At 39.8% G+C, this 23,967-nt stretch overlaps 1 pseudogene; it reads left to right on the forward strand.

The window, feature by feature from the left end:
• Positions 1-17,747: 17,747 nt before the first annotated feature.
• The window catches only part of LOC128567979 (ankyrin repeat domain-containing protein 12-like), a 99,539-nt pseudogene continuing 93,319 nt past the window's right edge, over positions 17,748-23,967 (forward strand).

The raw sequence follows: 23,967 nt of genomic DNA on the forward strand, positions 1-23,967 counted from the left end.
TTCTCTTTATAGAGATCTTTCACGTCTTTTGTTAGGTAAATTCCCAAATATTTCATCTTCTTTGGCACTACTGTGAATGGGATAGAGTCCTTAACTGCTTTTTCAATTTGACTGTTGTTGGTGTATATAAAGGCTACCGATTTATGAATGTTGATTTTGTAACCTGAGACGCTGCTGTATTCCTCGATCACTTCTAGGAGTTTTGTAGTAGAGTCCCTAGGGTTTTCCAGATACACAATCATATCATCTGCGAAGAGCGAGAGTTTGATCTCTTCTGACCCTATATGGATACCCTTGATCGCCTTTTCTTCCCTAATTGCGGTGGCTAAAACTTCCATTACAATGTTGAAAAGCAATGGAGACAATGGGCAGCCTTGTCTGGTTCCTGATCTGAGTGGAAATGATTCCAATTTAACTCCATTCAATATGATATTGGCTGTGGGTTTGCTGTAGATAGCCTCTATCAGTTTAAGAAAAGTCCCTTCTAGACCAATTTTCTTGAGTGTTCTGATCATGAAGGGATGCTGGATATTATCAAAAGCTTTTTCTGCATCAATTGAGAGAATCATATGGTCTTTGTTTTTTAATTTGTTTATGTGCTGAATTACATTTATAGATTTACGTATATTGAACCAGCCTTGACACCCTGGGATAAAACCAACTTGGTCATGATGTATAATTTGTTTGATGTGTTGCTGGATTCTGTTTGTTAGGATCTTGTTGAATATTTTTGCATCTATATTCATTAGTGATATTGGTCTATAATTTTCTTTTCTTGTTGGGTCTTTTCCTGGTTTGGGGATCAGGGTGATGTTTGCTTCATAGAACGTGTTGGGTAGTCTTCCTTCTTTTTCTACATTTTGGAACAGGTTGAGTAATATAGGTACTAATTCCTCTTTAAAGGTTTGGTAGAATTCTGACGTGAAACCATCTGGTCCCGGGCTCTTCTTTTTAGGGAGGTTTTGTATAGTTGATGCTATTTCTGAACTTGATATGGGTCTGTTCAACATTTCTACTTGATCCTGGTTAAGTCTTGGAAGGTGCTTCCAAGTATCGGTCTATTTCCTTCAGATTTTCATATTTCTGAGAATAAAGTTTCTTGTAATATTCATTAAGGATTTTTTGGATTTCTGATGAGTCTGTGGTTATTGCGTCTTTGTTGTTTCTGATTGATGATATTAGAGATTTTACTCTTTTTTTCCTGATTAGGTTGGCCAGAGGTTTATCTATTTTATTGACCTTTTAAAAAAACCAGCTTTATGATTTATTGATCTGTTGTATTATTCTTTTGTTTTCAATTTCATTTAATTCTGCTCTAATTTTGGTTATTTCTTTTCTTCTACTGGGTTTGGGGTTGGAATGTTCTTCCTTTTCCAGTTGCGTGAGATGTCTCATTAAGTTGTTAACTTCCTCTCTTTCCGTTCTCTTGCAGTGCTATAAATTTCCCTCTTAGAACTGCCTTTGCAGTGTCCCAGAGGTTCTGATAGTTTGTGTCTTCATTGTCGTTTTGTTCCAAAAAATTGGCGATTTCTTTCTTAATCTCATCTCTGACCCAGCTATCATTCAGCATAAGGTTATTTAACTTCCATGTTTTTGTATGGGTATGCAGATTCCTGTTGTTACTCAATTCAAGTTTTATTCCATGATGGTCCGAGAAGATGCATGGAATAATTTCTATTCCTTTAAATTTACTGAGGTTAGACTTGTGACCTAAAATGTGATCAATTTTGGAGTAAGTTCCGTGGGCTGATGAGAAGTATGTGTATTCAGTTTTGTTGGGATGAAATGTTCTGTAGATGTCTGCTAAATCTAAATATTGGATGGTTAGGTTTAAATCTAAGATTTCTTTGCTCAGCTTCTTTCTGGAGGATCGATCCAACACTGCCAAGGGAGTGTTGAAATCTCCAACTATTATGGAGCTGGAGGAAATCAAGTCACTCATGTCTGTTAGAGTTTCTCTTATAAATTGAGGTGCATTCTGGTTGGGTGCATAGATATTAATAATTGAGATCTCGTCATATTGAGTATTACCCTTAACAAATATGAAGTGACCATTCTTGTCCTTCCTTACTTTTGATGGTTTAAAGCCTACTGTATCTGCAAATAAAATTGCAACACCTGCTTTTTTCTGATTACCATTTGCCTGAAATATGGATGACCATCCTTTCACCCTGAGTCTGTATTTGTCTTTTAAGTTGAGATGTGACTCTTGTATGCAACAAATATCTGGCTTGAGTTTTTGTATCCAGTCAGCTAACCTATGCCTCTTTAGAGGACAGTTTAAGCCATTCACATTGATGGAGAGTATTGATAAGTCTGGTGGAATTTTGGGTGTCGAGTTTTTCAAAGGTCCAGTGGACATTTTTAATCCTGTCGCCAGTGTGGAAGTTGGAGTTTGATCCGAAGTTTCTGAGTGAGTTTACTTTTGTGGTATAGGATTGGATTGGTCATTGTGGAGGATAGGTCTGAGAACATCCTGAAGAGCTGGTTTACTTATGGCAAATTTTTTCAACATATGAATGTCATTGAAGTATTTAATTTCTCCATGATAGATGAAACTCAGTTTAGCTGGATACAAGATCCTGGGTTGAAAGTTTTTTTGCTTTAGGAGATTAAAAGTTGATGACCAGGCTCTTCTTGCTTGAAAAGTTTCAGCAGAGAGATCTGCAGTTATTCTAATGTTCTTACCTTTGTACGTTATAGTTTTCTTTTGCGGGACTGATTTGAGAATCTTCTCTTTCATGTTAACTTTAGTGAAGCTAATTATGATATGTCTGGGAGATGGCTTATTGGGGTTGAATCGTGTTGTGGTTCTGAAGCTGTCTGCTATCTGAATTTCAGATTCTCTAGGCATGTCTGGAAAATTTTCTTTCATAATTTCATGTAGAAGGGCCTCTGTGCCCTTGGCAGCTACTTCATCGTTCTCCGAAATTCCTATAACCCTTATGTTGTTTTTTTTCGAATTATCTGAGAGTTCTCTGAGTGAGTGATCCGTTTTTGCTCTCCATTTCTCTTCCTCTTTGAGAGATTGGGAGCGTTCGAAGACTTTATCTTCAATGTCAGATTTCCTTTCTTCTGCTTGTTCCATTCTGTTACTGAGGGATTCTACTGTATTTTTCATATCTTTGAGGGCTGTAAGTTCTTGTTTCAGTGTGTCTAAGTCTTTGGTGGTTTTGTCTTTAAATTCGTTAAATTCTTGAGACAATTTTTGAATTTCTCCTCGAATTCCTAATTCCATTTTATTAATCTTGTCTGCAAACCAAATTCTGAATTCGACTTCTGACATCTCAGCCAGTTGTTTATGAATGGGATCTTCAATCACATCTGCCGTATCTTTTCTTCGGGGGGTTGATCTATTCTGGTTATTCATGTTACCAGAGTTTTTCCGCTGATTCCGCCCCATGGTTTACTCCCTTTGGTTTTTCCCCTGGGGTTTTATCGAGGGCCCGTACAGTGTTGTGGCCTGAGAAACTGGGGCCCTGTCTGGTGTGGTGGAGCAAAGTGGTTCTGTCTTGTTTTCAGCTGGTTTCTGTTTGATCCTATTGCAACTTCTACTCTGGCTTGAAGTCTCAGCTGTGTGGAAAAATCAGCAATTAAGTCACCCCGCCTGCCCACCTCTGGCCCCAGTTGGAAAAGGAGAATCAAACCTTCCTACAATCGCACACCCAGGGCACCGCCTGAAAAGTCCTCAGTCTATTAGCCCAGTTCAAAAGGTCCGAATCAACTGTCTCAATCGGCACTTGTCTCGGGTGGAGGGGTTCAAGAGGTCTCTGGGAACTGGATCACAGGGGCCTGGTGACTCCTCTGACACGGCTCACCCCAGTGCAGCGTGGAGTCAGGAGGAGCCACCCAGCAAACAGAGCAGTCTGGGAAGGTTGACGTCTCCTTCCCCACTTTGCCCCTCCGTCGGACCCAGTCACTGGTATCTCTGCAGATGGCTAACCCAGTTGCCTGCAGTGAACAGACACTCCAGGAGTTTGCACCTGCCTGAATCACAAGGAAGTCTGCCAGCCCTCCACAGACTGCCGCTATCTAGCAGGAGGAGATGGGGCCTGACATCTTTGAGTGTTTGATGCAGGTGATGGGAAGGAGGTGTTCACTCAGGCTTAGCCCTGTCCCTGATGGATGCTGCTAACAGAACAGAACAGAACAGACAACTTTGTGAGGTTCTGTCTCTGTTCCTGTCGTCGCCTACAGAAGACGGGCTGTTTTGAGTTCAAACGTCTTTGCTGCTGGAGAATTGCGTCTGAACACCTCTCTGGGTCGGCCCCGCCCTGGAAGCTTCCCGGGGTTGTGAGCCGTCTCTGGTGGCCTCCTCTGGTTGCCCAGGGAGACAGGGGGTGTGGCCTCAGAATATCCAGAAGTGAGCGTTCTGCCGTTAAAGAAAAAACGGCTGTTGATCTACCTCCAGGGAACTGCTGCTCTGGTGTGGGCACTCAGGCGACCCTTTTCTCCTCTGTCCCACGCCCCAGAGTCAGCACTGAGTGGCCGCAGTTTGTGCTGGGTCCACACCCCTTAAGAGATCCCCCAAGAATCAGAACTCTTGGGGGATGGGCCCCCAGACCCCGATTGGGAGTTTGGGGGGGGAAGCTAGAGTTTCATTCAGTTTTACGCAATACTATGGTCCGGGGAGGGCTCCTGCACTGCACCGCAGGGAAGTGCCGCCAAGGCTTGATTTCCTCTCAGCAGAGTGCCCTCTCCTCGCTCACGTATCCCAGAGTGAGCGCTGACCTGACGCAGCTCAGGCACTGTGCACTCCCCTCGAGAAATCACCCAAGGAGCCGAACTCCTGGGGGATAGGCCCTCAGACCCCGAGTGAGAGTAGGGGCTCTCAGCTCTCAGCGGGGAGGGCAGAGTCTTATTCAGTCTTGTGCCTGGGGAGGGCTCTTGCACTGCACCGCAGGGAAGTGCCGCCAAGGCTTGATTTCCCCTCAGCAGAGTGCCCTCTCCTCGCTCACGTGTCCCACAGTCAGCGCTGACCTGACGCAGCTCAGGCACTGTGCACTCCCCTCGAGAAATCACCCAAGGAGCCGAACTCCTGGGGGATAGGCCCTCAGACCCCGAGTGAGAGTAGGGGCTCTCGGCTCTCAGCTCTCAGCGGGGAAGCTAGAGTCTTATTCAGTCTTATGCCCGGGGAGGGTTGCTGCACTGCACCGCAGGGAAGTGCCGTGAGGCGTGACTCCCCCTCAGCCCGGTGCCCTCTCCTCACTCGCGCCTCAGAGTCAATGCTGACCAGTCGCAACTCGGGGACTGTCCACTCCCCTTGAGAAATCACCCAAGGATCCGAAGTCCTGGGGGACAGGCCTCCAGACCTCAGTGGGCGGGAGGGGAATGCCAGGGATTCAGGGTTGCCGGCAAAGGATTCCCAAAGTTTTATTCAGCCCTATGTCCGGCAGGAGAATGCCACGGCACCCCAGTAGGGGAGGTAGGTCCAGTTTTTAGAAGGTCTCTCCCTTGGAGTGTTGTGGGAGGGCCTTTAATTTCTGCCCGCTTGTTCAATTGTGGGGCTCATGAGCCGGTCTCATGGGGGAGGGGGACTCCCGTCCGTTTGGTGGTGGATTTTGTACCTTTTGTTTGCGTCCTTGTGATCACAACTTGCCTCAGCGGTGTTGATGTGCGTTCTTCAGCCTTCTCTCTTGGTGAGGCTCAAGTCCACCAGGATACTTACTATTCCTGTCCCTTAACTCTCCTTCTGGACGGGAGCCTTTGTTGAAAGCTGGCTTCAGTCCGCCATCTTGTCTCCCCTCCATATAATAAGTTTTAATGGCTTACTTAAACTAATCTTACACATAAACTTAATTTTTAAAATTTTATACCCTAAATTCATAGGAATTGGCAAGAGCTTTGGATGGTATCTAGAATGAGATTTTTTCCCCCCCTAAAACCCTATTGAGTATCTGAGTATTTACAGAGAAGGAAAATTTACTACAAAGAGAAATCTATTCCATTGTTTAAAAATTCATGCTGGTAGAAGATTGGCTCAAAGACTAATTACTCCTAAAACCCTCTAATTTCCTCCTAAAAATTTAATTCTGCCCTTTGTATCAACACAATCTTTTTTGTTTGTTTGAGACAGGGTCTCACGGAGGTTGGAGTGTAGTGGTGCAATAATAGCTCTCTGTAGTCTCAAACTCCTAGGTTCAAGCAATCTTCCTGCTTCAACCTCCCAAGAAGCTGGGCCTGTAGGCATGCGCCATAGTGCCCGACTAATTTTTATATTTTTTATAGAGAGAGGCTGGTCTTGAACTCTTGGCCTCAAGTGATCTTCCTTCCTTGGCATTCTAAAGTGCTGGGATTACAGATGTGAGCCACCACACTTGGCCAACACGATAGTTTTAATATCTCTTCCATATGATAGCTGTTCAGTTATTTGAAATAGCCATTTTATCTTTTTCACATATCTTTTTCTTAGATTGAATATTCACAGTTCTTTCCATTTTTTTCCTTATGTAATACAACTTTAGTCTCTGTCCTCTGTGGGTTTTCTAGTTGGCTCTAGTGACTTTAATGTGGTACTTAAACCAATCATAGTATTTGAGATATGTACTTAGTAGCACAGAGGATTATGAGTCTGCCTCCTTTGTTCCAGACATTATATTTGTAATAATGCAGCCTACATCAACCCTTATTTCAGATATATTACATAGTCGGTTGCATTTAATAGTCATCTAGAATGCCTAGATCTTTTTATATTGATCCATTGCTTATCCAGGTTGCTCCTATGCTAGAGTCGTGTCATACTAATTAACTTTTCTTTCAATTATGAACTGAACTTTTACTGCTATTTCATATCTAAGTGTTCAATTACTCAAAATTCTTTCTTAATAATACCCAGTGTTTGCATGGTTTTTTATGGTTGTAATCCCTCTATAATTATTTTTTCTATTTAATGTCTTATAAACTTTTTCTTCTTTTAACATGTTGGTAGGTTTTAAGGCTGTGTATTATTCTGATATTTCAAAAGAGCTATTATGTGCTCTTTATTCTCTTGTTTTTAAATACTTCTTCCTAAGTTTTATCGAAAATAACAATTCTTGAAGTTGGATTACTAAGTATAAGTGGTTCTATGGTTTCCTCTCTAGAAGTACTGACTCATCCTTCTGGCAGACTAATAACCTTCCTTAAAGAGACAATGAGATCAATTCAAGATAACTGAGTTTTGTAAATGCTAGCTTAGCTGGTCATTGTTAACTGTTGCTTTCTTTTCTAAGAAGCAGATATGGTAGGACCTTCATTGACTATAGTGATCACTTCCTTAAATTGACCTAATTTTCTTTTTTCTTTTCTATTTTCTTTCTTTCTTTTTAATTTTTTTTATTTTGAGGCAGAGTCTTACTCTGTGACTGGGTAGAATGCTGTGGCATCATTGCTCACAGCAACCTCACACTCTTGGTCTCAAGCAATCCTCTCACCTCAGCCTCCTGAGTTGCTGGGACTACAGATGTTCACCATAACACCTGGCTAGATTTTTCTATTTTTAGCAAACACAGGGTCTCGCTTTTACTCAGGCTGGTTTTGAACTCTTTAGCTCAAGTAATCCACCTGCTTCGGCTTCTCAGAGTGCTGAGGTTACAGGGTTGACCCACCACGCCCAGGCTGACCTCATTTGACACACACCACATGTGTGCATCAGTGCAGTTGGCCTAGTTCCTTGTGTTGACCACCTCCATGTGTTGACCGGTTTGTTACAGTCCCTTGCATGGTCAACTTATAGAGGTTCTCCTGCACATACCACTTTCAACGCCCTGTGCCTATAGATTTACTTAAAGAGTCTTGGCATTCTCTTCTTAGTTCCTCACTTTTAGGGGTACACTTGTTTGTTTTTAAGGAGATAAAAAATTTCCATTGTGAAAATCATTCTCCTTTATAATAAAGAGGCAACTGAAGTAAAATCTTTTGTTGGTTAACATTACAGTATCTTTCTTAGCTAATGGTCCTATCCCTTAGCCATCTTGCTTCAAATATAGATATCCTGACCCAGAAAAGACCCTATCTTATAGTGTTTTCTACAAGCTGTAGCTCCTTTTTAGGATTTAGATGTTTTTAAATAAGTTTATGCTGTTCTTATGTTTGTGCTCAAACTGGTAACTGCTTTCAACTTCTCAAGTGAAGATTTCCTCATGTAATCTATTTGGTTTCTTTAGATGGCTCCCTTTTTATGATTAGATGTTGATGTTTATAATTCCATAGTCATAATTTTGTCATTTAGAATCTTGTACTTTGTTAATTCATAACATGAATCCAATATTAGTCTCCTGTCACACAAATAGACAGATAGTTGCTTTGTCTACATTTATTTCACATTAAAAAAAAATTTTTTTTTAGAGCCAGAGTCTTACTTTGTCCCACTGAGTAGAGCGCTGTGATGTCATAGCTCACAGCAACCTCCAGCTCTTGGGCTTAGGTGATTCTCTTACCTCAGCCTCCCAAGAACCTGGGACTACAGGCCCCACCACGACCCTTGGCTATTTTTGTTGTTTTTGTTGCAGTTTGGCAGGGGCTGGGTTTGAACCCGCCACCCTCTGTATATGGGGATGGTGCACTACTCACTGAGCCACAGACACTGCCCTATTTCACCTTTTCTGAGTGTCTTCTGACATTTCCTTGTCATCTTCACTTTTGAGAAGGCTGAGGAGGAAGAAGAAGAAATGTTGGTCTTGCTGTCTCAGAGGTGGCAGAAGCTAAACACAATCAAAATATAAGTGAACACATGCAATACACACACCTGTGTTTTTCAAGAGTCCACTATACGCATTCTTAATTTTGACATTGGAAAATATTTGTATGCTGTGATTGTTCTTATCTTCGGTTAATTTAAAGACAAATAAGTATTTTTATTTTATATATAAATTAAAAAATAAAAATTTGGTTAAAGAAAAATAACTTCTAAACCTGGCTTAAATTACTAATTAATAGAAGTTCTTTTTGTTATAGAAGAATTAGTTTATAACTACTTTTAAATACAATTTGAATTCTTCATATTTAGTTTTATAAAGATCTTAAATTTTGCACAGTTCTGCGGGGTTCAGGCAATATCTGAGAAGTAAAAAACATATAGCTAGGCTGTAGTACCAGTATTGTTATTGAGAGATGACTCTAGATGATAGTCACCTTTGTGTTTTGTTTTTTTGTTGTTGTTGTTGTTGTTGTTGCAGTTTTTGGCCGGGGCCAGGTTTGAACCCACCACCTCCGGTATATGGGGCCGGTACCCTAGTCCTTTGAGCCACAGGAGCCACCCCACTTTTGTGTTTTTTTAACACTAAAAGTAGGGGCAATGGTGACTATACTATATCTCAGCAATAATAAACAGATAAGCACTAAACTTCCATAAAATACTTTACCTTTAAGCCATAAAAGTTTACAGGAAGGCCAAGTTTTCTAGAGTGCAGATGAATTAAAATGATACATATACATACAGTGTTGCTATATGCTAAAAAAAAAAAAAACATTTACTTTTTGAATTTTAATGAAGACAACAAGGTAAAATATTAGATGGCATTTTAAACATGAGATTATCATGGAAAGTCATTTTTTGTTCATTAAGTGAAAAACCCTCATGCAAATTATGGCTGTCAGGTGAATACGGAGGGCTAAGTCTGTGTGTTCTGAGACATATTTACAGATGGGGATAGGGGAGAATTACATTTGAAACAGGTTAAACAAAATTACAGGCTTAATTGACAGATTTTATAGTCTTTATAATTTTTAAATATGCATTGTGTGAGTGGCAGGGAAAGGAGAAGGTTTGCAGCCATCGTGGACCACTAGAACCCCTTTTTTCTGAAGTATGCTATAGGCTGGCTGTGGTACACATGCTTATAGTTCCAGCTACCGGAGAGGCTGAGGCAGAAGGATCCCTAGAGCCGGGAGCCTAGGAGTTCAAGGCTATAGTAATCTATGATTTTGCCACTGTACTGCAGCCTGGGTGGCAGAACCAGACCCTGTCTCTAAAATAATAATAAAGTATGTCATGGGATTTTAATTTCATGCAACAAATTTTAGAAACTCTGGGCCAGATAATTCTTAAAATTACTACCATATGTAAAATGCCAAAATCCTGTGAAAACTCATTTAGTATATATGATTAATTTTATTTATTGTTCCCCAAACTTTAGTTATTATAGTCTTCCTAAATTGGTAAAGAAGGTTTTAATATTAAGGAGCTTATTAATTAAAAAAGATCCATATTCATTCAAACTGATGAGAAGCTTTAAGATACTAAATGCTCAGGTTCTAAGAGACTTCGAAAAGGAAACATTTAAATCACATTCCATTTTGATAATTGTTCAAGAGAAAAGTTGTAGACAGAGCAGTTTGAAGGAAGGGGTAGCTGAAAGGTCCTCCAAAATAAATTAATTTCATTATTTCATTAGCAGTTAAAGAAAAGCAGTTGTACCCAGTTAATATAAAAATACAGGCTGGGTGTAGTGGTTCATGCATATCATCCTAGCCTGCTGGGAGGCTAAGGCAGGTAGATTGCCTGAGATCAGGAATTAGAGACCAGTCTGAGCAACAGCAAGACCCTGTCTCTACTAAAAATAGAAAAATTACCCAGGTGTTGTGGCAGGCACTTGTAGTTCCACCTACTCTGGAGGCTGAGGCAAGAGGATTGCTTGAGCCCAAGAGTTTGAGGTTGCTGTGAGCTATGATGCCACGGCTCTCTACAAGGTGACAAAAGTGAGACTCCATCTTGGAAAATAAATAAATAAATAAATAAATAAATAAATAAATAAACAAATAAATAAAATACAAAGTCAAATACTGTCTTTTTTTTTTTTTTCTTAGCTAAGTATCATTTTGCCACTTACCCTACAACATTAACACTAGGCTCTGACAGATAATACATAATGACTGCTATTTGTTCTGTTTCTATAGTGAACAAAAAGACCTATGTAGCATTGTTCATTACAATACATTACAGTTATTTGTATTACTGTGATAACTTGCAAGATCTTACAGATGACTATCTGGTGTCATTTTCCTGTCGCCTTCAACAGAAAGTGATTTCCTGGGGCTCTAATTAATAGACTTATAGGATTGATGATAAAATGTGAAGGGCAAAGCCAGAGGGGGTTGAAAACATATAAATAACAATTTTTTTAGCTAAAATCTAAAGAAGGAACAAAGTAAGTTAGCAAAGCCAGGGAATAGTGGGGGAAGGGTTAAGTGATATGGATTAGGTGCTGAGCTAGGCTCTAGCAACAGGGGTCAGCCAGGGCAGAGGTGAGCAATTACCCCGGAAAATATGTGTAGGGATGAAAAAAAGCCAGACAGGTTCTTCTACCTCTGCTCTGCCTCTCTTCACAAATTCTTCCATCAGGGCTTGTTCTTATTTTCTTCTATTTATGTCTGTGGTGGCCACGCTGGTCTGAAATCATTTTTCAAAAAATTGCTACTACTTATATAGAACTAAAAAAGCATAAATAGATTATTACTTCACTACTTCTTCTTTTTTATTGTTGGGGATTCATTGAGGGTACAATAAGCCAGGTTACTCTGATTGCAATTGTTAGGTAAAGTCCCTCTTGCAATCATGTCTTGCCCCCATAAAGTGTGACACACACCAAGGCCCCACACCCCTCCCTCCATCCCTCTTTTTGCTTCCCCCCCATAACCTTAATTGTCATTAATTGTCCTCATATCAGAATTGAGTACATAGGATTCAGGCTTCTCCATTCTTGTGATGCTTTACTAGGAATAATGTCTTCCACTTCCATCCAGGTTAATACGAAGGATGTAAAGTCTCCATTTTTTTAATAGCTGAATAGTATTCCATGGTATACATATACCACAGCTTGTTAATCCCTTCCTGGGTTGATGGGCATTTAGGCTGTTTCCACATTTTGGCGATTGTAAATTGAGCTGCAATAAACAGTCTAGTACAGGTGTCCTTATGATAAAAGGATTTTTTTTCCTTCTGGGTAGATGCCCAGTAATGGGATTGCAGGATCAAATGGGAGATCTAGCTTGAGTGCTTTGAGGTTTCTCCATACTTCCTTCCAGAAAGGTTGTACTAGTTTGCAGTCCCACCAGCAGTGTCAAAGTGTTCCCTTCTCTCCACATCCACACCAGCATCTGCAGTTTTGAGATTTGGTGATGTGGGCCATTCTCACTGGGGTTAGATGATATCTCAGGGTTATTTTGATTTGCATTTCTCTAATATATAGAGATGATGAACATTTTTTCATGTGTTTGTTAGTCATTCGTCTGTCATCTTTAGAGAAGGTTCTGTTCATGTCTCTTGCCCATCGATATATGGGATTGTTGGCTTTTTTCATGTGGATTAATTTGAGTTCTCTATAGATCCTAGTTATCAAGCTTTTGTCTGATTGAAAATATCCTTTCCCATTGTGTGGGTTGTCTCTTTGCTTTGGTTATTGTCTCCTTAGCTGTACAGAAGCTTTTCAGTTTAATGAAGTCCCATTTGTTTATTTTTGTTGTTGTTGCAATTGCCATGGCAGTCTTCTTCGTGAAGTCTTTCCCCAGGCCAATATCTTCCAGTGTTTGTCCTATGCTTTCTTGGAGGATTTTTATTGTTTCATGCCTTAAATTTGAGTCCTTTATTCATCTTGAATCAATTTTTGTGAGTGGGGAAAGGTGTGGGTCCAGTTTCAATCTTTTACATGTAGACATCCAGTTCTCCCAACACCATTTATTGAATAGGGAGTCTTTTCCCCAAGGTATGTTCTTGTTTGGTTCATCGAAGATTAGGTGGTTGTAAGATGTTAGTTTCATTTGTTGGTTTTCCATTCGATTCCAAGTGTCTATGTTTCTGTTTTTGTGCCAGTACCATGCTGTCTTGAGCACTATGGCTTTGTAGTACAGACTAAAATCTGGGTATGCTGATGCCCCCAGCTTCATTTTTGTTACTAAGAACTGCCTTAGCTATACGGGTTTTTTTCCGGTTCCATACAAAACGCAGGATCATTTTTTCCAAATCTTGAAAGTATGATGTTAGTATTTTGATAGGAATGGCATTGAATAGGTAGATTGCGTTGAGAAGTATAGACATTTTAACAATGTTGATTCTTCCCATCCATGAGCATGGTATGTTCTGCCATTTGTTAATATCCTCGGCTATTTCCTTTCTGAGGATTTCATAATTTTCTTTATAGAGGTCCTTCACTTCCTTCGTTAGGTATATTCCTAGGTATTTCATTTTCTTTGAAACTATGGTGAAGGGAGTTGTGTCCTTAATTAGCTTCTCGTCTTGACTGTTATTGGTGTATACAAAAGCTACTGACTTGTGGACATTGATTTTATATCCTGAAACATTACTGTATTTTTCGATGACTTCTAGGAGTCCTGTGGTTGAGTCTTTGGGGTTCTCTAAGTATAAGATCATGTCGTCAGCAAAGAGGGAGAGTTTGACCTCCTCTGCTCCCATTTGGATTCCCTTTATTTCCTTGTCTTGCCTAACTGTATTGGCTAGAACTTCCAGCACTATGTTGAAAGTACAGGTGATAGGGCAGCGCCTGTGGCTCAGCGGGTAGGGCGCCGGCCCCATATGCTGAGGGTGGCGGGTTCAAACTCAGCCCCGGCCAAACTGCAACAACAACAACAAAAAATAGCCGGGCGTTGTGGTGGGCACCTGTAGTCCCAGCTACTCGGGAGGCTGAGGCAAGAGAATCGCCTAAGCCCAAGGATTTGGAGGTTGCTGTGAGCTGTGTGACGCCACGGCACTCTACCGAGGGCGATAAGGTGAGACTCTGTCTCTACAAAAAATAATAAAAAAGAAAGTACAGGTGATAGAGGACAACCTTGTCTGGTTCCAGTTCCAAGAGGAAAAGCTTTCAGTTTTACTGCATTCAGTAAAATATTAGCTGTGGGTTTGTCATAGATAGCTTCAATCAGTTTTAGAAATGTGCCACCCATGCCTATACTCTTCAGTGTTCTAATTAGAAAAGGATGCTGGATTTTATCATATGCTTTTTCTGCATGTATTGAGAGGATCATGTGATCTTTATTTTTGCCTCTGTTAATATGGTGGATAACGTTTATGGACTTGCATATGTTAAACCAACCTTGCATCCCTGGGATGAAGCCTACTTGATCATGATGAATGACTTTTTTGATGATAAGCTGTAATCTATTGGCTAGGATTTTGTTGAGAATTTTTCCATCTATATTCATGAGTGAGATTGGTCTGAAATTCTCCTTTTTGTTTGGGTCTTTTCCTGGTTTTGGTGTCAGGGTGATGTTTGCTTCATAGAATGTGTTGGGGAAGATTCCTTCTTTCTCAATTTTTTGGAATAATTTCTGCAGTACAGGAATAAGCTCTTCCTTGAAGGTTTGATAGAATTCTGATGTGAAGCCATTTGGACTAGGGCATTTTTTGGTTGGAAGATTTTTTTATTGTTTCTTTGATCTCAGTGCTTGAAATTGGTCTGTTCAGGAGGTCTATTTCTTCCTGGCTAAGTCTAGGGAGAGGGTGTGATTCCAAATATTGATCCATTTCCTTCACATTGTCAAATTTCTGGGCATAGAGTTTCTAATAGTATTCAGAGATGATCTCTTGTATCTCTGTGGGATCAGTTGTTATTTCCCCTTTATCATTTCTGATTGAGGTTATTAGAGATTTTACTTTTCTATTTCTCATTACTCGGGCCAATGGTTTATCTATTTTATTTATTTTTTCAAAATACCAACTCCTTGTTTCATTGATTTTCTGAATATTTCTTTTGTTTTCAATTTCATTGATCTCTGATTTGATTTTGGAGATTTCTTTTCTTCTACTGAGTTTAAACTTAGATTGTTCTTCTTTTTCCAATTCCACAAGATGGCTTGTGAGATTGTTGATGCGCTCTCTTTCTGTTTTTCAAATGTAGGCATCTAAAGCGATAAATTTTCCTCTAATAAAACTGCTTTTGCAGTATCCCACAGGTTTCGGTAGCTTGTGTCTTCATTGTTGTTATGCTCAAGGAAGTTAATGATTTCCTGTTTTATTTCTTCCTGCACCCATCTGTCATTCAACAGAAGGTTGTTTAATTTCCATGCCTTTGGGTGGGGTTGAGCATTTTTGTTAGAGTTGAGTTCCACCCTTAGTGCCTTATGGTTTGAGAAGATACAAGGTAAAATTTCAATTCTTTTGATTCTGTTGATATTTGTTTTGTGTCCCAGGATATGATCAATTTTGGAGAATGTTCCATGGGGTGATGAGAAGAATGTATATTCTTTATCTTTGGGATGGAGTGTTCTATATGCGTCTATCAAGCATAGTTGTTCTAGGGTCTCATTTAAATCTCTTATATCTTTGTTTAATTTCTGGTTAGAGGATCTGTCACTTCACTACCTCTAAGGGATATTCTCCCAAATCTTATTTGTCAAGGAAACCAGTTTCTGTTACTTCCAAATACAGAGTATAAATGTACGTGTTTCTTCTATTCACTGTGATAGTGGATCTCAATCTAAATAAACTTCAAGTATAGAAAGAAAAAATGTAGTGCTGTGGTTTATTAAAACAGGTTTTTAAAAAATGTTCTCTCGGGTTGGGTTTTATTTTGACCTTAGTTTTTTACTCTGATCTTCGGCAGATGCTGAATTCTCCAAACCTTGCTTTCTGTAGCTTAAAATAAAGCCAGTGTCACTTGTCTCAAGGCATTTTTTAAGTTTTTTAAGAGACAGAGTTTTACTTTGTTGCCCTGGGTAGAGTGCTGTGGTGTCAAGCTCACAGCAACCTCCAGCTCTTGGGCTTAGGCGATTCTCTTTCCTCAGCCTTCCAAGTAGCTGGAACCACAGGTGCCCGCCACAACTCTGGCTATTTTTTTGTTGCAGTTTGTCCAGGGCCTGGTTTGAACCCACCACCCTTGGTATATGGGGCCGGCACCCTACTCACTGAGCTACAGGCACTGCCCAGCATTGTTATAAAAATTAAATGAGCTAATGTATGTACATTAATGAGTACATACATTTAATTTGTTATAAAAATTAAATGAGCTAATGTATGTAATATTAGTGCTATTTTTATATTTCATACTTATGAGTTTTGACATGTCTTTTCATATTTAACTTTGAATAGAAAATTTTGCAGTAGTTAATATGTTTGAATTAAATAAAACATGCTAGTTCTTGAAGGACAAATAGTTACTTAACTTGACTGTTTTGAAATAATAATTATAATTTTTTTAAGTAAAAAATGTACAAATGTTAATCATTAACTTCATATTCCTTGCTTTTATTTTAGGAGTGGGCACTTCTCCTGTGAGTCAGCTGGAGGTCTTACCTCTTTGACTGAACCACCCAAAGGACCTGGCTTTGGTGTGCAAGCAGGCCTTTAACTTTCATTTACCTGTAAATATGTCTCTGGAGAAATAAAATATGAACTTCCTATCTATATAAACTTTTTATATTATTTGTTAATTCTATGCTGTGCACATCTTGTGGTAACCTGGACCCAACTTGTAGCTATACTTATGTCAAAATGACAGAGTACCATTTTAAAGTCTTCTGCTATTTATAGTTATCTATGAAGATATTATTATACAATGTAGTTAACAGTTACTCCAATGTCATCCATTTTCAACTGTCTGGTCCCTTTTATGAATAATATTGAATTACTGTGAAATAGAAATTCCATCAAATTTCAAATGGATTTTGCTTTCACATCTTTAGCCACAGCCACATTCTAAGTTAACATACCCTTTATATACACTTACGTCAGTAATCCTTTTAAATATTTTTATATTTACAGCATGTAATACTTATTGTATTTCCAACTGCTAAGTGACACCTCAAGCACACTGAAGGTATAAGAAGGCTAAGGTAGTTTTCTGTAGAATCACTATCATTCTTTAAAAAGAAGAAAGGTACAAAACATTTTTGATATTATCCTTGGCTACTCTGACACTGCAAGTATATAAAAAATAATTGAGTGAGGAAATTGGAAGTATAATCATGAGTTGGAAAGATCAGTGTATATGTAAAACATTGTATAGAATAGATATTACAATATAGAGGAAACGATAAAACCTTTATGTATTACTAGTTCAAGAAACTAGCTTTAGCTTATTTTAGTTTTGCAAATGAGAAAAAATAGCTTTACTGCATGAACAACTCTAATCAAATTGTTTAAAAATTTCTGAGTCCAGTTTGGGGCCTTGCTCTTGAGACAGTCATTATGATGCCTAAAAAAAATGATTTTTTTTTTTTTGCAGTTTTTGGCCAGGTCTGGGTTTGAACCCACCATCTCTGGCATATGGGGCTGGCACCCTACTCCTCTGAGCCACAGGCACCACCCATGATGATTATTTTTAAGTATGTGTTTAAGAACATACCTTTAGGGATTTTTTACTTGAGATAAGGTAGCAATAGCAATTTCCCAAGTGGCAGTAAGGGTAACACAATGAAAATTTTTTCCTTCTATCATATAGCTCTCTTAGCTTTTTTCTAGGCATTTTTTCTTTGTATTTCACTACGTAAGTACCCAAATTAAAATGGAACGCTATCCCACTTCTAGGTACGCTGTTGACATTATGTGAACATAATGTTTTATAGTTGGGAGAAATCAAGAACCTAGAAAAGTAAAAACTTTTGATCTTTAATGTAGGTTTATGTTCTATATAGTAATTTTTTGGGCCTTGACCTTCCCTGAGTAGTCTGAATGTCACCTCCTCTGCCGTGGTCACATCTAAACCCTTCAGTTTATTAGTGACATAAAGGATAGTCACTAGTAGAAATTTGTAACTGCAGGCATTAAGTCACAAACGGATGCTACAGGAGTTTTTAGAGGCCACAGATCACATGGAGATAATGATTTCCCGCCAAGTATGTAACTCCTTGAGTGCTTAACTAGGTTAAGGTATGTACAAACAATTACAGATTAATCTCTATGTAAATAAAACGCGCCTACTAGCAGAAGTCAGGGCACAGTATTGCAATGCTGAGCTGGTATTAGTAGGTTTTCCTTATGCACGCTTTTAGTGTACCTGGGCAATTCCCTCTTAAACGTTCAGTATACCACATCTAGAAAATCGCACTGAAATTTCTCTTTCAAAAAGGCCATCAGAAGATGTTACTGAGAGGTGTCCTGCGATCCCCTTGGACTTGTGCATGTCACTGCGCATTCAGGGCAGGTACCCGGCCCCACCTGGCGCCTGGGAAGATTTGTTCCAGGCTCCGGTGCAGGCTGTTCCGGATGCACAGGCCACTGCGGAGGGGACGAGCGGGCTGCCACCCCGCCTCGCCAGACACTGAGGAGAGGGTGACAGCCGGGTGGGGCGGGGAGGGGAGACTGAGCAGTGCCAAGGGAGGAGTTCCGGCTTGCACCCCCCCCCGCCACCGCCCACTTGCTACTTCCTCCTCCCCAGCCATGCTGCTCCAGATGCTTCTCCATATAGCAGCCGGAGGGGCGGTCACGCTGCTGGTCCCCTGCCGGGGGAGTCATGTGCCCACGCGACAGCCAATAGCCCAGCTGTGCTGTCCTGGGAGCGAGGAGGCTGTGGTGAGGGGTAGACGGACACCGGAGATGTTTTAAAGCCAGGCCCTTTCGATGTTAGTGGCGGTTGCAGCAGCGAGGAAGACGACGACAGCGACGGGTAAGCGGAGGCACTCCTTCAGGGGGTAAACCCTTCTCAGCTGGCCTTGCCTTGGGTCCCTGAAGGCGAGGGGAGCGTGGCGACCGGAGAGGAGGAAGGCAGGGGGTGGTTTCGAGCCTGTCCCTGGTGCTGGCGTCAGAGGAGACCCCCACAGTTCTGCGCTGCTCCCCAGAGCAAGGTAGGGGACGCGCCTTAGCCATCCCTCCGGCCCTGGACGCTCCAGTCAGGCCAGCCTCCTGCCGAGGCACCCCCAGCCTTACAGTGACAGGCCTTTAGTGATCCCTGACGCGGGTCTGCCGCGGCCCTGCCTTCCTGGCGTCCTGGAGGAGCCCAGCTCAGGTGGGAGCCACCAGCTGGGCAGAGGCTCGGGGCAGGGCGCGAGCGCCCCTCGCTGCTGCTGCTCCCCGGGCTGGGCTGCTGCCGCCTCCTGGAACATGGCGCGGCAGGAGGAGAGTGTGCGAGCAAGTGTGCGCAGCCCCAGAGGGCGCCGATGGCTTGCTCCGGCGACCCAGCCAGGCCTGGGGCCTGGGCGCGCTCCCACCGCCAGTCTAGGTGCAGGGGAGGACACCGGAGACTCAGCTGCGGCTGCTCGGGTAGGGAGTGTCAGAGGGGTCCAGGGAGAGGCTTATGAAAGCGAAAAGAGACTGTTGCTTTAGTAGTCTCACCTCCAAAGGAGAGCTGCCTGCTGCCTTAAATGCCAGTGTGAGCTAACATTGCTTTATTGGGTAATCAGCTCTGGCCTGGTTTTTCTCCTGCCCCTGCAAGTGATGATGGGAGACCCTCCAGCGCTTCAGGTTCTTAGATCTGATTTTGAGGAGTGATGTGACCCGTCCTTGAGGATCCCAAAGCGTTGAATTTGTACAAAGAGGTTACAGACGCCCAGCAGCTGACAGCTGTTTTAATAATAACAGTAGGAAACTGTTTAGGATGGGAAGTTAATAATATTGCACTAGGTGAAATCCTAGGAAACATTTAAAGCAGTGTAGTCACTAGGTTTGTAATTTCCACTGGGCAATGGAGGCTAAACTGCAAACTCCAGTGAAACGTTTTGTAGATCCAGTGATATGTAACTCTTTAGGATTATCTCTAATATTGAAGTTGGAATGAACATGTTTTCTCAGTCTGTATTCCTTTTTTATTTTAAATTATGAAGGAAGGCTAATGAGTGAAACAGGTCTTTTAAGGTAAATTAACTGCTTATTTAAAACCTACTCAAGTAGGCGGTTAAAAATCTTGGGCATGGATCTGTTTCAGTTTCTCCAGTCATACAAAGGTTTTCCTGGAGATTAGCTGAGAACTAGGAAAGCATGTACTCTATTGGTGCCAAATAACATAAAGGCAAAATGAGATAGTGTCGACTGTCTAAAGTGAAATCCTTATATTAACTTTGTTGAGAAAAATCTTTAATTTGGGTTAAAAGCAAAATATTTAAAGATTATAAATGTTTCCTGGGAGATTACAGACAGGGGAGTAAAGGTTTTACCTCCTAAGGATCTTGTATAGTTGATGCAAGCGCTGACAAAATTTCTAAAGCTCTACTGGCAGCTTGACTTAGGTCAGGCTTAACCATTTCAAGTTACGTGTTCTATTTTAGAGACAGGCAAGATGTTAAGATGAAGGAAAACCAGAATGTTGAGTGTATTCATGGAATGAAAATTAAACTACAGGATACCTTTAATATTCTCTATCCCATATATATATATTTTTTTGTAGAGACAGAGTCTCACTTTACTGCCCTCCGTAGAGTGCCGTGGCTTCACACAGCTCACAGCAACCTCCAGCTCTTGGGCTTATGTGATTCTCTTGCCTCAGCCTCCCGAGCAGCTGGGACTACAGGCGCCCGCCACAACGCCCGGCCACCCTCGGTATATGGGGCTGGCGCCCTACTCATTGAGCCACAGGCGCCGCCCCTATCCCATATAGTTTTTATAGTAGTTGTTAATAATTAGTTTTGTTTGGTTAAAAAACTAGTTTTGACTAGTTTCATGAACTAAGCAGAGCTGGGAAAGGAGAAATATCTGGTGTATTCCATACACACACTATTCCATGAAGAATATTTGAGCAGAAGTAAAGAGAGCAAAAATCTTTAAATGAGGAAAGAACTTGGTAGCTAAAAATATATTACGCAGTCTCTGGTACTGGTTCTTTATTATCTGAGGAAAAAAGCCTCAGTTTATTTGGAGCGGTGTCCAACTTGTGGAATGAATTTGAAAGGAAGATGTTTTTATTAATGTCGATGTTACCCATTTTTCTGTAGAAGTAGGCCAGGAACGTAACATTCTTCTGAGGTAGATTGGAGAACTGGTAGTTGAGATATTTGGAAAACTCTTTGTTGGAACACATTGTGAAGAATAATTGTAAAAATATTTGTTTTTTTGGTATTAGTTGACCCATAAATTTTCTTTAAACTGTTATGTTTTAAGAGCACTTTTTCAAACTAAAAAGAATGGTTAGTGAGATTAGTCGTTTCCATTAAAGTCCCTATGAGGTTTAGACTGTTTTCTGTGTATAAACTTAATGATATTGAGGTAACATCTGTCAGGCGTGAAGAATTTATTTGATAATTAATTACAATAGGTTGCTTAGGAGAGCTATTAACACTATATTGTCTGACTTTGAATTTGTTGCTAACAATAACATGTAAAGTAGTCTGTGTGCTGTAATGGGTGCAATCTTGTAGATTTCTCCTTAGGCTGGAAGGGGCCTCTTGTTTGCTAATCCATTTCCCTCATTTTACAGATGAGAAAATAAAGGCCTGATAAGGTGAAATCACTTACAGCTAGTATGTAGCTAAAGCAGTCTGTAATTTAGCCTAGCGATTTCTTTTTGGGAAGATGCTTATTTGTCCCTTTCCTTAGAAGTAGCTTTATGGAGTTGTGGAAAGAACCCTGGAACATCAGTATAAGCAAGAAGGCCAGGTTTCAAATTCTTGATTTGTCACTTCCTAACAGTAGTTTTTGACATAACACGTTAACTTTCAGAACCTTGCTGCCTTTATCAACAAAAGTAATTTTCCTGCATAATTTATAGTGTTGTTGGTTGGAACAAATAAGAAATCACACTGTAAACTGTAAACTTTTATGTAGATTAAAAAGTAGTGATATTTTAAAAATACAATTCTTATAAGAAGGTGTATAGATTCCTAAGTTTTTGCTTAGCCCTAGCTTTATTGTTTTCAGCATCTGCTATTTTAGCAGATAACTCCCTATAGATACATTTTCTGATCCCTACTTAGTTCTAATTTGAGTAAAGCTGCTTATGAACATTTTAAATATTGCAGTTAGAGTCTGATTTCCCCTGGAGAATATGAAATTTCTTCATCTAGCATTTGAAAACATTCTATATATACTTATGCATAATCTGCTTCTTTAACAGACAGTGGCTTTTTTTGAAAGTAATAGTGAAAGTACCTTGGTAGCAATGTTGATTTGTCTCTTGCTAGTTTCCAGATATGGCAATAGCAGGAGGTAATTTCCTTTATAAAGTCAGCTTTGAATAGTTCATATTAAGGTCATCTGGTAGATCTAAAATATATAGAAATGTAAAATAGGGGTTGTGTTTGCTTTTGCTGTTTTAGAATCTTTTACGGTTTAAATTGATAATACTAGAAACCAATATATCAATATTCTAGTATTGTATAGATTGTCAGAGTTTATCTTTAAAAACAAAGGTCATGATAATCATGACATAATTCTGAGTACTTAGAATATGCAGTACTCTGTTTTAAGTGAACTATTTTAGATAATTTTTTTATCCTGTAAAACAGATCAAATTATTCTAACATGGCAAAGGAGTCATAGGCTTTGAACAGTTATGTGATGTGTAGATATCAACATATTCATACAGCTAAATAAGTGACAGATGTCATTTCTCTTCTTAACCACTGCTGTGTTAAGCTGAACAGTGGGTTTTAAAGAGTTTTAAGGCAGTGTTTCTTAAATTTCAGAGTTCATGAAAATATTTGCAGGCCAGCTATTCTACTTCATATGGGTGGTCAAAGAAAGAAAAAGGAAAAGACCTTACGAGAGTCATGGAAGATAGACCAGCAAGCCTTTTTATGAGATGCTTATATATTTGTTGTGTTATTGTTGTTTTTATATCATCAAAAGCAAATTATTTTCAGCAGCTAAAGAGCTATAGTTGTTAATATTATAAGAGGCTATGCTAACATAACTTCACTTTGATGTTCATGTCATTGTTCTAAAGAGACATGCTTAGGGCGGTGCCTGTGGCTCAAAGGAGAAGGGCGCAAGTCCCATATGCCGTAGGTGGCGGGTTCAAACCCAGCCTTGCCAAAAACTGCAAATAAATAAATAAATAAATAAAGAGACATACTTTAATTATAGGAGCTAAATAAAAAATGATAACTAACCAAAGTGATTTAGGACTTCATAAAGGAATAGATCCCAGCAATAGAAAGTTTGAGTTTGTTCAGGTTAGAAAATAGCATCCAAGATCAGCTTTTCTGATTAGTGAGACCCCCTAAAATTCTAAGAAATTTGAATTCAAACTGAAATTCTTAGAAAATTTAGTTTAAACTTGGAAATGCTTCCCAATTGAGGCATATAAAGAAGGCAAATTATGAAGCTGCATACTTACAGGGTAGAAGTCACTTTTTTGTCTTTGGCTTGTAAAAATTCTAAAAATTGTGTTTTCTTTGGACAATTCTTTAACATCTATTTATTGCATTAAAATTGTTTCACATTATGTAGTAGTTTACCTTTCTGGATATTGCTTTGTATTTTGTCCATAATTAAGGAAAATATGACAAATATTAGTACACAACTATATTTCTGTTCTGTTTACCTCTTCTGTAACAAAGTAAGGTAGAAGTAAACATTAAAAACCTTCTTCATACAGCCTTACTAATTAGTAGAATGGGGAATGACGGTAAAGACAGTGACATGAGGAAGTTAAAATTTCACAGAATATTTTCTAGAATTAATAATAGAACTTTGATTTGAATTCCAGTGTTCTATACTTACATCTTGCAACCTTTAATTTAGAATAAATCCTATCAGAATTTAATTTTCATTACTTGGAAGTGACTTGGTGATCAAGGAAGAGAACTTTAGTTGAGCTTCTGTACACTAGGTACTGTTAGATTCTTTAATGCATATCATTTTAATATATGATAAGAGTGTGTTACATATCTAGTTAAGAAAATACTTTAAACATTCTCATCAGAATATTTCCAATGCTAGACCTTATTATTCAAGAACTCATTTTAAATTTATATATTATATAAACATTAAGTTGATTATGTTCAGAAATTTTTTCTCAAGATCAACCCAGTAGTTCAGCCTTCAGAAATTATCCTTGTCTTACAGTATTTATGAAAACATCTCAAGAAGGTAGCCGGGCATTGTGGCATGTGCCTGTAACACCAGCTACTTGGGGGGCTGAGGCAAGAGAATTGCTTAAGCCCAAGAGT

This window comes from Nycticebus coucang, chromosome 16 (assembly GCF_027406575.1).
Source record: "Nycticebus coucang isolate mNycCou1 chromosome 16, mNycCou1.pri, whole genome shotgun sequence".
NCBI lineage: Eukaryota > Metazoa > Chordata > Mammalia > Primates > Lorisidae > Nycticebus > Nycticebus coucang.